Source organism: Crinia signifera, chromosome 1 (genome assembly GCF_055691185.1).
Source record: "Crinia signifera chromosome 1, ASM5569118v1, whole genome shotgun sequence".
In the NCBI taxonomy this organism is placed as follows: Eukaryota; Metazoa; Chordata; class Amphibia; order Anura; family Myobatrachidae; genus Crinia; species Crinia signifera.
In genome coordinates, this window is record NC_139217.1 from 38637789 (window position 1) to 38652542 (window position 14754).

The window sequence follows — 14754 nt, forward strand, 5'->3', positions numbered from 1 at the left end:
GCGAGCGGTACTGAATCAGGTCCTTAATTTGACTAAGGTTAAGAACAACTTGGCCCATCTAGTACAGATGGAGCCAGCCTCTGCCAGCCCACCAGTGCAACATATCAATAGCGCTGGTGGAGGCTGGTGGGGGCGTCAGAAGGGGATGAGCGACCAGCTAACTCACTTGTGCGTCCTATCAGCAAGGTGGCGGGGACCTTGGGCTTGCCTGCCCATCTCCGCTTCAGAAAGACAGGCAGGGAGCGGGGAGAGCAAGCAAAATGGGCAGTGGCGGTAGGCGGCTGCAGGGCCTTCTGACGGAGGAGCGGGGCAGAGGAGCGGAGGAGCGGGGGACAGCGCAAGGTGATTCTATCGCCAGGAGCCGCTCTAATGAGAGCGGCTCCATCTGTATGTGCATCTGTTTCTGGGATCACAGCCATTCTGTTCATGTTGATAATTGTAAAACAATGATGCACGCTTACATTTTTGGGGGGACTATCTCTTAAAACAGTGTTAGTTTTACCAGATTGTACATGAGGAAAGTAAAGGGACATTGGGATTGTCTGTGTCAGGAGTTAAATTGGTACATGTGACATGTATCATTATAATATTGTTTATCAGCCTATAACTGAGCTCTCCCATATTCAGTGCATCTGCCTGGGGTATAATGGGTGAAACGGTTCCGTATAGATTATACAGTTCTTATCCAATCTGCAGTATGGCTATTGGCCAAACCTTCAATGGCCATGTATGGGAAAAGAAGAAGAAAAGAAGAAAGGATTGTCTCTTTGATGGCGCATGTTATGGAAAGAAATTTAAATATTTAAAATATACCTTTTACTATATACTTACAGGTCGAGTATCCCGTATCCGAATATCCATTTTCCGAATTATTCTGAAAACCATACATTCCAGAAAGTGAAAAAAATTCTATTTTTTTTGCTAAAAACTCACTGGGGACATTTGTAACAGCACTACTGAGGGAATGATATGTAACTGGCACTACTGAGGACATGATATGTAACTGGCACTACTGAGGACTACTATGTGACTGGTACTATATATGTACAAGAAAATGATTGCTTGGCATTCAAATTCAATATCTACACACATTTAGTATACACATTTTGTTTCATGTTTTGAAACCTTGTTTTTTGAACAAATAAAATATATTTGATTGTATTTTATGTGGTAATAAAATATATTTGTGTGTATTTTATGTGTTTATACAGCATAAATGCAAGATACTTCAAAATACATAATTGAAATATTAAAATATTCAGAAATACGGAATAATCCGTTATCCAAAATTCTCCTGGTCCCGAGCATTTTGGATAAGGTATACTCAACCTGTATTAAAAATCATCTACTAAGTGAAATATAAATAATATCTTTGTGTGATAAATTTTACATTTCTATTCACACTATCTATAGCTTAGACATACGTTACAGTAGAGGGCATTCAATGGATTGGGTACTTTTTATCTATGCGGGGGTGCTGCCTCTTGGCCCTAGGCGGCCAACATGTGTGCCACATGAAAGCTATGCGAAGCTTGTGCCATACCCTTCCCTCCTCAGCCGTGCCGGCTGAGGAGGGAAGGGTATGGCACAAGCTTCGCATAGCTTTCATTACTTCATTTATAACTTGCCTAAACAAGCATAAAGCGTTTTCCCATACATGTGCAAAAATTGGCAAAAGGGAACAGGGAATTCTGCACTGGTCAGGACTCATAGTCCTCTTTGGTATGCCCCAAATACTACAGTATATCTGGAGAGGCCAACCAATCAGAGACCAAAAAATATGTTATACTGTAGTAAGACAAAGAGCCGGTAGCATGCAAAAAAATGGTAGTGATCTAGCTCCCACAAGGCCACACCCCATTTTAAAATGGGTTATGACCTAGCTGACACAAGGCCATGCCCCATTTTTGTGTTCTCGCCTTTGGAATGATGCAGCTAGCACTCACTACACCAGCACCTTAACTAGTGTATTATTAGCTCCTGTAAATTGCAATTTATGAACGATTATACAAAAAGATTTCAGACCATTAAGGAAAAACATGTTTGCATATCCCTGACAGCACATCACAGCTACACTGCATTAGTGCATGGTGGTGATATTTGGGTAGCACTACACTGTATTGCCACCCAAATATCACCCCTGTGCACTAATACAGTGTATATCACCCCCGTGCACTGATACAGCAATATACCACATGTTCCTCCCTCTGTAGAGCGACCCCTGCTGTCACTAGTCTCGCGCTCAGTCTTGGCGACGGGCTCAGCTAACCCTGCATGCCCATTGACACAGCAGCCAAAAGGCTGTGTGTATTCCAATAGGCGGCAGTGGCATGGCTTAGCCTGAGCTCAGCCAGTGAGCCGAGTGGCGCCGGTAGAGCCTCCGGAGCTGGACCAGGACCGCAGTACACTATCATTCATGTGCAGCAAGTCTGACTTTGAGCGGGCAGCAACGAGTGACATGCGCTGTCGCTGACATGAATCATGTCAGCTGTGGTGCCGCTCGTCACTGAGCATTCATAATTTGCCGCTTGTCACTAGCCACTGCCGATTGACCATGCTTGCTGCTACCGCTGCCCGCTCCTCCATCTGAACCAATGCTTCCTGTTGCTACGTCAGTCAGTCACCACTCTGTCAGTCTGACTGTGACTCACAGCTCCTGATGAAGGCGTGTGAACACGCCGAAACGCGTTGAGCAACAGCACCAGTATTCCAGCTCATCTTTGGAGAGTAATCCCATTCCACACCTTTCTCCAACTTGGAGCTATCTTACCAGACCCCATCCGGACCAGTTTTTTGCCCTCTCCTTGGACCTCATTGGTGAATCCACATTGCAGGACTCAAGCTGGGTATAGTTATACCACAAAACTGCACGATTCCAAATTGGAGTATTATCATTGGCACCTACCACTGGGAAATCACCGGGACTTTGTACAAGTTCTTATCCAATCAAGGACATTCAATTATTCTGGTAAGTATAAATTCTATGGTGTTTCAGGGATAACAACTGACTCTCTCCAACGCATTTGCATCTAGCTGGAATTCACTCACAGTTTTAAATTCCCCCCATTGTGTTTCTTGAGAATTCTCATATGAAATATACATTGTGATATTTTTATATTAATGTATTGTTTTTTAATTTATTTGTAATAAATTTACTATATTAGAAACCTAGCGCTGTATCATAGATTAATCACCTTTTACCCTTGTATTTTTTGGGAGCCTCACACCCTCCTGATACAGCTGCTTTAACAACTCCTGTGGTTCACTCTTCTTTGTGACTCACAGGCAGCCTGGCTGCCTGCTGCTGCCCATAATATTTGCCGCCCCATGGCCCGTGCCTCATGGGCCTAGTGGGAAATCTGGGCCTGGTTGGAGCCACTGTCCATCAGACTATGCCCTCTCTCTGTGTCCAACACCTCTTGTGGTCCAGTGTAAAAATCGCCCTCAAATCATAGCAAGAAGGATGTATTACGAATCCAAGACACGTGAGATCCAATGCTGGGAAGATTAAGTTTTGCCTCATTTTCAAATCCAAACATTCAGGGGGTTGAGTCTGTGCTTGGATACCCTCAGAAAGCAGAAGTTTGGTGGGTTCAGTTTCTGTTAGTTTGTATGTTTTGTATTGTGTCAATAAAATGATATATTGACGATTCGGGTAAGTCTGGCAATAGTTGAACCATGATTTTCATTTTTTAATTATTGACAATTAAAACACAGGTTTACATACCTGCATCTCACATGCTATTTCATTCTTCCCAATAGTCACATTGGAATACACGTAACAATACAAAAAATGTGATCCAGCTACTTTCATACAACTAATAAACTGGATTGTATTAATATTTGAAAATAACCTACAGTACGTGTATGATCTTACCTGTGTATACCCATATACATTAAGTATTTGTGCCATTGGGATGGTGGTCTGAGAGTTGAGATCTCCAATAAAACCAGCTACGCTGCCATGGTTCATACACCTGTAATTAGGAGTCAACTTGTTGTGTCCAGACAATATCCAGAAAACATCTTCCACAGCTTTAGTCTGACTTCCACAAGAATCATACAGATGATATCCCAGAGTAATATTGGGCAGGATGTCTGGGTTTTTGTTAATTTGATTAATGGCAAATATAAAAGCTTTGACGTGTCTGTATTCCCTGTAGGTTACACTAAAAATGAATAATAAAATGTGTGTAATTAATACTACTGTTGTTATAAGACATCTGCCCAAGTCACCCAATGTATAGGGAAAGGGGGACCTTTACCTGTCAAGCATATAGTATGGATTTGAGTATATACATACAGATGGAACCCCTCTCATTCAATGCATGTGCTCGCCAGAATGTCCTCACTGGCAAGCGCTGGCTAAGAGTGACTCCATTAGACTGGGACGCGCATGCGTCTTACATGCAGGCGCATCCCAGTCACTTGGCGGCTGGGCGGCGGGACCCTACCTGTCTCCACTTCAGGGAGACCGGAAGGGTTAGGAGGGTTGCGGGGGGTGGCGGCGACTGGCGGAGACCGGCGGGGAGCTCCGTCGGAACTGGGCGTATGAGCCGCTCCTGAGCACACCCCCTTCCAATGGAAGGCGGGGCCTGGTGGCTGGTAGGGGCTGACAATTCTATCGCTAGCCCATGCAGGCATGAGACCTGCTCCATCTGTACACCTGTTTTCTTCTATCTTCTTTCTGCCAACCATTTGTCTGTTCCGGGCACTTCTTTATTCTGCTTCCCGGGACTAGCGTATGTCTGAAAGGCTATTACCGGGATTCTAGTTGACCTAATTCCCGGGTCCTGCAATTGAACTGAGATTTTTTAAAACTCGGGAATGTACCGGGTTTAAAATCCCAAGTGGTATGTCTGAAAGGGGTACTACTAAACCTGTCGTGTTTTCAGGTTTCGTGTTTGCTGATGGTGAAGTGATTCATATTTGTCTGCCGAGTTTACAGACGGTGACACATCACACGGATCAGTCAGATTTGTGCAATGCTTCTGTGTGTAACTGTAAAGAAAGTGGTAAAGCTGCATAGGGTCCCCCTTCTAAGCATAAACAGCCCAGGGCTATTTGATCAAGTGCTGGTTAATAATACAGAAAATACAATTATGTAGTGGTTCCCTGCATTTAAAGAACCAGCAGTGGGCTCTTGGACGAGTCCTTGTTCCAAAATTATGGGGACAAAAGATGTAGGGGTCCCCCGTATTTATAAAAAAAAAAGCACAGGTATCTTCCTGGAAGATGGGAAACACAGAGTTGGAGAAATCAAAAGTATTATAATGGTGAGTAAAGACCAGATTATGGGGGTGATTCTGGTTGGCTCAGTAAGATCCGATGATCGCAGCTTGCCGATCACCAGAGCTGCCATCCGCCACTTGCGTATATCGGTCCAGAAAAATTTACAGTAAATGAGAACCTTTTCCTTGTACGGGGAATGCCAGACACCATAGGACATATGGAGATGGGCTTTTCTAATCAAGCGGCCTATATACAGTAGCTATTACTCTGGATGCAAGAAGTTGCTAGAGAACAAGAGACCCCTTCTCCAGAGATGTCCTCACACATCTAGCCTCCAAACGCCATGCAGTGTGTGACACCAAGATGTGAGAGAGTCATGGAAAGTAATTTGGTGCAGCGACTAATCCTTTAAAGTGGCATCTCATTTACACCACAGACTCCGTGAAACATTGTGGACACTGGACTGTGCCCTTCACTACACCAGAATGTATTTAAAATATGTACAAAGGGCCTTATTTTGGTCGCCTCACTCCCCCGCGATTTCGCATGGGCATGCGCATTTGTGCATAGCATAGAAGGGAGAGAGGACATGGGGTTTAAGAAAAAAATGTGGTTAGATCTGGGAGTTGACCGCAGAGAGGTGTATGTCTGGCACACCATGGGCATGGGGAGCATGTTCAGGGCCTTCCACTGGACAGATTTGGATGAAAACTTCAGATGACACCAGGCAGGCAACTTCTGGGTCTGTAGGAAGAGCTGTCAAGGATAAATTTCAAGTGATGCTAATTGCACAACCAAACCCAAGTAATGCCAGGTAGATCAGTTAGTTGAAAATAATAAAAATGCAAACACTAGCACCAGTGTTCTTGAAAGTTGGTAATGCTGCCGACCCTGTAATAACACAGATACAGTATATACTCCATACTCCAAACAGCTCTTGTATGTGTGCTCAATGATCTTCTAAATGCAAGGGATAGAGAAGACTGTTCAATCCTAATCCTTCTGGACCTCTCTGCAGCATTTGACACAGTTGACCGTGGGATTCTAATTGAGCGCCTGAAGAATTTCTGTGGCCTGGGTGGCACAGTCCTTAGCTGGTTCAAATCATTTCTCGCTGGCAGGTCACAGAGAGTTGCATCGGGAGTATACTCTTCACCACCAGTGCCGTTGTCTTGTGGTGTCCCACAGGGCTCTATACTATCTCCCATGCTTTTTGCAGTATACATACTCCCACTGGGTGACATAATCAGACGTCATGGCCTGGTCTACCACTGCTATGCAGATGATACACAACTGTCCTTTGCTCCAGGCACTGATAACACAATAACAACATTAAATGGCTGCCTAGCTGAGCTCCAGGAGTGGATGAGTGGCAGTTGGCTGAGACTGTACCCAGATGATAAATCACAGGACAAGATGGCAGCATAGACAACTAACAGGTCTTACGTTGGGGGGCACAGCACAAAAAACTCTGATCATGGGTGGAATCTTGGTGTTGTCCTGGATAATGGCCTGACACTTAAACATCAGGTACCAGCCACAATCAAATCCTCATTCTATCATCTAAGGAGGATAGCCAGAATCAAGCACCTAATTCCCTCAGAAGACCTGCCTAAAGTCATACATGCATTGATATCTTCACGCCTAGACTACTGCAATGCTCTCTACCTGGGTCTCCCATCAAAAGAATTGCACCGCTTGCAGCTGGTACAAAATGCAGCCACCAGACTATTAACTAACGAGCCCCGCTCCTGCCACATAACTCACATTCTCTACTCCCTTCACTGGCTACCTGTAAAAATGTTTAATTGTTTTCAAGATTGGCTTACTCACTTTCAAGGCCCTACATGACCAAGGCCCAAGGTACCTGCAGCAGCTGCTGATTCCTTACTCTCCTACTCGATTACTACAATCCGTTGAAGAAGGACTACTAACAGTACCCAGAATCTCCCTGAATTCATCTGGGGGTCGAACTTTCAACTTTGTGGCTCCAACTCAATGGAACTCTCTTCCTCGCACAGTGCGAGAAGCCCCCACTGTAGAATCCTTTAAAAAAAAGACTAAAGACATACCTATTTACTCAAGCATTTTACTGATATCTACTGTTAAGCTTGTTTTATATTTTGAGCTGTAAAGACAATGGTGAAGCACTTTGAGTCCTATTGGGAGAAAAGTGCTATATAAATATCATTATTATTATTATTATTACTCATATCAGATGTTACATATTATGTATTATATTATACTTACCCTAAACATACGGCTAGTCTCCTGTATTGTTCTTTATAACCTGTAACCCAGCTATTGCCTGTGAATATTCCACCTATAATGATATTTCCATCTTTTGAATATTTACTTTGAAATAAAAATCTAGTGCTCGGAGACAGCTGACATCCAGGTGCCGGCTTCTGTGCCGCACATCTGCAGGGTGTGATGCTGAGGACACACAACCAAATCATGTGGGTGAAGAAAAGGAAATATAATACTGAATGGTAGAAATGTATTTTGCATTTTGTCATCTTCATTGAATCTCCCTACTGATAGTTTCATCAATTGTAATAAAAAAATGAACAGAGGAAAGTCACAGTGAGCCACTAACAGGTTTATTTACATTCAATGTGGGTAATAAAACATTGAGCCAGTTTATAAGCACTGCACATGTACCAGCACTGGACCAACCTACAGCCCCATAAACACAGGGTGACTTCAGGCCCATGCTGAGCAGGGCCGGTGCAAGCCCTGTCAGCGTCCCAGGCAAAATATCCCCCACCCGCTCCCCTCCCACTCTGACCTGTTTCAGGAAGGGGGGGTGGTGGATGTGGCTGCCGCCGACCTGCTCCATGGCACGGAGCGGGGTGCGGGCGCCGTTTACCGCAATGCACGGGGGGACAGCTACTCCCGACACACCCCCTTCCTCCCTTCAGCACTGCAGTGGTGGCGGACAGCCCTTCTACCCCCGGCGGCACTGGGCAGCTTCACCCGAGTCCTGACACCACCCCCCCTCCTCCCCGCAGCACAAACATCTTAATTGATCCACAAACCCTGGAGGGGGAGGGGGGGACGTGCATGCATTTTTGCGTGAGGTGCGATGTGATGCGATGAGATGGCCTGGGGACATAAAAGCAGTGAATAAATTAACTTAAAAAAATTGCATCGCATCGCATGCTACTAAAATGACCCATGCGATGTGATTTTTTTACGCAGAATAGCCCTCTAAGCAATTGGCGCAGTGGGTGCCATTCTAGGAAACAAGTACCCAAACCAAATGGACTAATTACTGTGATAGATTTTAAACAGCAGAATCTGTATATCTGCAACTAACAATTTGGGTGACATTCTATGGGATGAGATAAATGCGCATTTTTTTATCTCGCACCACATCGCCGCTATTCGCACTTTTTTAATTCTCATTTTTTGGTAATAATTCGCATATTTAATGGGATGCGATTTGGAGGCTGAAAAGTGCGATGTAGTGCGATTTGCGGCGAAGTGGTCCGAATTTATGACACAAAAAAGTGTGATTTCTTCCGCCGGTCATGTGCGAGTTTTGGACCAACCGGAGTGCGATTTACAAAACTGTCTCCGCATGACTAAGAACCTCCAACCTATTGGCCCACCTCTGTCCGCTCCATTATGCATCACACCCCCTATATAAAGGGGCACTGGCGCCATTTCACTCTTTGATAGGAAGTAAGGAGCATGGAGAGGAGCAGTGGCAGTGTGAGCAGAGGAAGAGGTGTTGGTGGCAGAGTGAGGAGTGGCAGAGGGAGCAGTGGCAGAGGGAGCAGTGGCAGAGGGAGCAGTGGCAGAGGGAGAAGTGGCAGAGGGAGCAGTGGCAGCAGCCAGCCAAGTGGGAGAGGCAGCAGAGGACTGCTGAGGTCGTCCTCCATTACAGGGAGTGGCAGCAGTGTGGCAGGCAGCATGGCCACAGCAAGGCCAGCCCCAGACCAGGCCCTGGCAGACCAGTCCAGCAGGAGGAGGTGGAGGATCCGCTGGCAAACCCCATCCTAAACCCAGGACCTATTCCATACCCCAGAGCAGCTGCAGGAGTGCCACATGTCAGAGGTGGAGGAAGATGGAGGTGAGGAGGAGGAAGACACTGGCATGGAGGAGGAGGGGTACATGGCTGGAGTAGAAAATGAGGAGGAGGAGGTAGAAGCTGGCCACACAAAAAGTGGCAGAAAGGTCAGATTCTCCTACGAGGAAAATGCTGCGCTTGTCCGGGCTATCATACCCGTGTTTGAGGGAAAAGTCACCACAAGAGCACTGCACAGAGGAAAAGGGCTATGTGGAAGGACATCACCCAGGCGGTGAACGCTGTAAGTCAGCACAAGCGCCTGGTCAGAAATGTCAAGAAGAGGTTCAACGACATCAAGAGACAGCTCAAAAGTAAAATGGCCATGGAGTTGGAGGAGGCCACCAAGACTGGCAGAGGAAGCCCCACCACTGTCTGCTACACTTCCTATGAGGTCAAGCTCAAAAGAATCATACCCCCTGAGGTCCTGCCTGGCATGCACGTCGCGGATACCGATAGGCCGCCAACACCATCCAGAGCTGGTAAGTGTGACCACATGCAATCTTAAACATACATGGCAATGTTTTCAAACTGTAATGTTCACTTGTATTGTTATGCTAAGTAAAGTGCTGCTGTGGAACTACATAGCCCAGCAAGGTCAAGCACAAAAAATTGCCTGCTCCTACTTTCAAATTGGTCATAATGCTGGGCCTAACTGCTGATATTGATCAACACTTTAACATTATTTCTAGCAGCTTAACATGCATGTGGCCGAAAAAACATTGGTGTACTGGTGGTTTAGCTGCCATGCCTACATACCAAAGATTATCCACCAGTTGTAATGTGTCAAATAGTTTAATAATAATCTAACTAAAAATTCAGGTGAAAAACATATGTCAAATAATGTGGGGACTAAATAATGTAGTCCTTAACCAAAGGAAGTATTGTCCAGTAATGTCATTTCAATGCATTTTTGGCATAAATGCTTATCCATTGCAAGGTACATAATGGCTGCCCATCTTTCCTTTCACAGATTGTCCGTCCCGAAGTGCTCACGCATCAAAGAAAAGAAGGCCCGTTGGAGCAGAATCTGTGGAAGCAGGTAAATGAACAAAAAACAGGCCATTACACATACAGTAAACACACCCATGTCACATCAACAATATCTCACACTACATTCATCTCCTGCTGCTACATTGCAATGTAAATGAATGTAATCTGACCTAGCCATCTCACTTATTATTAATGTCAATGTTACATGCAGTATCGGGGTACATGTGTAAGTACATAATACCCCTAGGTATGTGCGTTCAGCATCTCAAGCCCTTTCAAAAACAGTACTGAAGAGAGACTGGCCTATATATGCATCAGTACTTACCTCTTCATCTGTATCCACAGGTACTTGACAACTAGGAACACAACCAACAGAATCCTCTATGATGATGCTGGACGAAATGGACATCATTCTCGAACCCATGGAGACCTTTGTGGCTGAGGAGGGAATACAGACGTCATCACAGAGTGATCTTCCCCCAAGTGGGGTGACTCCCAACCCACCCCCACCCACAAACACACCCCATACAGCAGCTTCTGCTGCACAAGTAGCTAACTTCTTGGTAAATTTCAAGGAGAAACAAAATGAATTTATGGCCTCCCAAAGCCTGCAAATAGGGAACATCCAGGGGTACATGCGTCACACTTTTCTTCAATTAAGAAAAATTTCAAGGAGTGTACCGGTTGGTGTAGGTACTCATGTGCGCATGGCTAATAGCATTGACACCCGTTTTGCAGATCTTATTTCTGCTGTAAGGGAACAGAATAGTCATATTGGCAGCCTTGTGCAAAGTATAGCTGCACTTAGCCAATCATGCACAGCGCAGACCAATGCCTTAATAGGTATGCAGGCACAACTTCAGCAGATGGAAGGCAATGTCATAGGTGCAGCAGCATCTACACTGAGTAGTGTATCTAGCACCCCAGTAAGTGGCTCCCCCACTTCCCCACCCCGTCGGAGTATTAGGACCCAGGGTGGCCTGGGTGCAGCTTCAAGAAGTGGTTTAGGGTGGCCTGATATTGGGAGAAAATACTTCATATTTTTTATACATTTTTAATTTGCATCTAATATGCAATACATCTTGTTACATCCCCCGACAGTTTGAATGTTTGAGTGACAAAAATGCAGGTTGTTTATGACATACTATACTCCAGTAAAAATGTCTAAACGCATACCATTTTGTCTGTGTATTATTTTTAAAGCAATTGTTGTGTGAAATATGACATAGTGTAATGGTATATGACAATGGGATTGCTGAAAAGTAGTGTTGGGTAACTTCTAGCCCATCAAAGGTTGTGGAACTACATATTCCAGCAAGCTCTGGCACTCATTGTTTGGACTGTAATGGTTATTGTGTGTCAGGGCATGCTGGCACGTGTAGTTCCACAACACCAGGTGAGCCATGTTTTAGAGCAAAATTAATTCATACATGTTACAAATGTACTTACAAGGTTGATTACAGCAAGGGATAGGTCAGCACCACCAGCTGCATCAGTTGGGCTCTGTGTATTAGGCAAAATGTGGGTGGAAACAGATGGTATTGCTAAATAATTTGTTTATGAGTACACTTACAGCAAAGGTACATGTTAGAATACAGGGCACATGTGCTTACCAGAAAAGTAACGCCTGATGATTTGTGTACGCACCAGATTCCGCCTCTGTGTACCCCTCACTACCCGAGGTGTGGTAGGTTGGGCTTCCTGCACGACTGCTGCATGTTCCTCCTCCACATAGGCAGGTTGGGACAGGGCTATGTTGTGTAACATGCAGCAAGCCTGGATGATCATCACTACTTTTGCTGGGTGGTAAAGCAGCGTACCCGATGACCGGTCCAAACACCGGAATCTACTTTTCAATACGCCAAATGTACGCTCCACCACATTGCGGGTTACAATATGGGATTCATTATACCAGTGCTGTGCAGGGACCTCTGGGGAGCGCAAAGGTGTCATGAGCCAGGAAACACACCCATATCCTGAGTCACCTAAAACACAGATAGGAAGTTATTGCCTTATATGGTAAGGTATGTGCATTGTGCAAACAGGAGACACTGGGACAAGAGCAATATGCTTGTGAAACTGGAAACACACACATTTGAGCAGGTACAAATAAGGACAGAGGGAGTAATACAGTATGTAAAAATGTACTTACCAAGTAGCCAGCCCTCTGGCATTTGTTGTTGGTTGAATCGGTTGCAAAGGGCTGAGTGCCTCAGAATATAGGCGTCATGGCAGTTCCCAGGAAAGCCTGCGACAACACTTAGGATTTTCAGATGAGCATCACATACAACCTGCACGTTCAGGGAGTGCCGCCCACGCCTATTGACATAGACGTGGCCACACACGTGCGGTGCCCTAATCCCAATGTGTGTGCAGTCTATAGCTCCCAGCACGTGAGGGAATGCTAAGAGTCTATAGAAAGCCACCTTGTGGTCCTGCCACTCCAACTCAGAATGTGGGAATCTGATGTATGTCCGCCACAACTTCTTTAAAGCAAGTAACACTTGAGTAAAATGCTTAGAGAAAGTGGACTGTGATACCCCCAAGGACCATGAGGTCACAGACTGAGTGGAGCCAGTGGCCAACTAGTAGAGGGTACACATTAATTTCTGCAGCCCAGACACTGCATAGTTGCCTCCCCCGAATGGGTCCAAATCATCTCTCACCTGCTCATATAAGTCCAACAGGTTATTGCGGTTCAGCCTAAACTTCCCCACAACCTATTGATCCGAGAGGGAGTCCAGGTACAGCCGAGCACGATACATACGTGGGGTACGCAGTAGTCTGGGGGCTACCTGGATCTGGTGTGCAGCTTCCTCCCTCCTGCGCAGCTCCTCCAAATGGGCCACATCACAAATCAGCAACTCCAAACCACTCTGCAAAATCTCCATGTCTCAAACCCTCACAGGTGTCATTAATGATGATGGGGTATATGTAGGGGTGTTTCTGAGTGAAATTGAGTGCACCTGTGCTGAAATTAACCATTTGTGCACTTGACCAAAGTGAGTTCTGGGCCAAATCCTATTAAATATGCGATTTCAAGGAAAAATGCGATGTCGCCATTTTTTTTACTAATAATCGCCAAAAAACACAAATCTTATCCCATAGAATGTCACCCTTTCAGTGGCAAACGCAGGATTTTCAGAAGGGGGTTTCCAGAGGGGCAGAGCAAAGCACGGAGATGGACACTTAGGTGACCCAGTATATGCCGGGTCAGTTAAAGTATTATAGATAGACCAAATGTATATAAATAATAATAATTAAAAAAAAACAATATATATATATATATATATATATATATATATATATATATATATACATACATACATACATACATACATACATACATACATACATACATACATACATACATACATACATACATAGACAAAGAATCAGAGTCACTCCAGGGGTCTTTTGTAGATATTTTTAGTAAATGATGTCCATTAATATTGGTTACATGCAAAACGGGTCAACGTTTCGGTGCTATCGCATCGTTTTCAAGACAAGCATGTCGCCTAGTAACATACATATATATATATATATATATACACATACAGGGGCATCAACAGCAGCGTAGACCCCTGGGCATAGCAATGTATTGGGGCACTTACCGATCCTCCAGCGGTAGGGGTGGGGGAAGCTTTGCCCCGGGTGGTAGGGGGTATTATATCAACTGCTCAGCATGTAGGGCCTGGATCAGTAATTTCCACTAATTACCCCTTTACTGCACAGATGGTGGGAGATGGGGTGGGAGAAGGGGGCATTGGGCTGAATGAAGGGGCCCAGTGATACATAACTTCCAGGGTGGTAGAGGATGTTTAATATGCAGAGATGGGGTGTATAGTGGAGTGGTCTTATTATTCATAATTTTCTGGTGGGAGGACAGCTTGCTTGACTGCAGATATCTCCAGTTCCCAGAAATAGATTTCTTAGATTTTAATGGAATTAAAAACGAGAGAATCCCACCTACCAAATGGTATTGGGGACTAGGGGATCAGAGTTCAGGAGGCAGAGCAATCTGCCAACGAGTATATAAAACTACATACCAGGTGTGTGGAGCTGGAGCAGTAACCAGCTGCTGGAAGGCTGATATCTCTGATTTTGGGAACAGCAGAGACAAGCTTTTAGTGTTCCTCAAAGGGAGAGAGTCCCAGCTTTTGGAATATACCTTCAGTAAAACTCTAAGTCAGACAGAACCTGAAATATCCGACTGGGAAGAGCAATTAACAGGCTTGGATGGGGACCACTGCTTTGAAGTCAGATATCTCCGGTTCCCAAGGGCCGATTTTTAATATTCTTGTACCCGTGGAAAGAGGGGACCCTCAGCTTTAAGCCTAGGGTCCTTAGACTCCTGGGGGGGTTTCTGGGTACTCAGAAACCCCCCCTGCGTGCGCTACTGCCTTTATGTTCTTTTGAGTGTTGTTTGTCTAAAATATTTAAAATATTTCTTT

General features: G+C 45.0%; 1 long non-coding RNA gene across 1 annotated transcript; it reads right to left on the reverse strand.

Moving 5' to 3' along the window:
- Window positions 1–10106: 10106 nt before the first annotated feature.
- On the reverse strand, window positions 10107–11820 carry LOC146025704 (uncharacterized). The gene is made up of 3 exons (XR_014454268.1): window positions 11750–11820; window positions 10626–10738; window positions 10107–10337 (listed from the first exon to the last, which is right to left on the reverse strand). It is a non-coding gene; the product is annotated as an uncharacterized LOC146025704 (long non-coding RNA).
- Window positions 11821–14754: the final 2934 nt, after the last annotated feature.